Below are 1022 nucleotides of genomic sequence, written 5' to 3'. Positions count from 1 at the left end.
TCGATGATGACTTTCCTCGACCCCATCCTTCTAGCTTCCTTTAGCCCCAGCAATATTGCTTCAGTTTCCGCCATAGCCACCGCACACCCCGTACTTCGCTGCACCACCACAACCCATTCTACCTCACCATCCGAGTTTCGACTAACCGCACCCAACCCCACTCCTACCCCCTCCATAATCCCTGCATCCGTATTAACCTTTGACACACCCTGGACCGGTCTTTCCCAACTACTCGCCCGCATCCCCTCCACCAAGCTTGGCTCCTCCTTATCTTGCAGAGACTCCATCTCCCACACTAGCCCCCATATCCTCCTCATAATCTTACCCATGTCCCATCGCTCGCCCTCAAACACCAACTTATTCCACTTCTCCCATAAAACCCAACACGTTACAAGGAACATCACCCTCTCTTTCTCCCCCAACTCCCTCATTGCCACCTCCAACCACTCCCTTACCGACATCTCACCACGATTAACCCCCATATCGATACCCATTTCCTCCCAAATCCCTTCTCCCCAACCACAACCCCGGATAGCATGAAAGCACGTCTCCTTTTTACTATGACATCGTGGACACGCAACTTCATCACTGCCCAACCGACGAGCAATATTTACCTTTGTTGGAATCACACTATGGCAAAGTTGCCACATAAATGCCTTAATGCGCGGGATAACGGGCACTCTCCAAATCGACTTCCATAACCAACCTTCATTCGTGAAGTCATACTGCTCGATCTCCGACTCCCCATCTTCAACGAGCAACTTGTATCCAGTCCTTACCATGTATTCACCATTTCGCGCATGATCCCAAACCCATTTATCCCCGATATCCCCCTCACGAAGACGTATACTCATAATCCTTTCTGCTTCAAAAGGCAAAAACATAGCGTTAATCTTTTCTTCATCCCAACGACGCTCCCCCACCACAATTAAATCCGCAACTCGCATATCAATATCAGCATTCGCACGAGGTGAGATAACACATCTTGACTTCGTCCCCGGGATCCATGGGTCCGTCCAAAC

Source organism: Silene latifolia, chromosome 11 (assembly GCF_048544455.1).
Source record: "Silene latifolia isolate original U9 population chromosome 11, ASM4854445v1, whole genome shotgun sequence".
In the NCBI taxonomy this organism is placed as follows: domain Eukaryota; kingdom Viridiplantae; phylum Streptophyta; class Magnoliopsida; order Caryophyllales; family Caryophyllaceae; genus Silene; species Silene latifolia.
The sequence above is the reverse complement of the archived record's forward strand: the minus strand, read 5'-3'. Positions refer to the sequence as shown.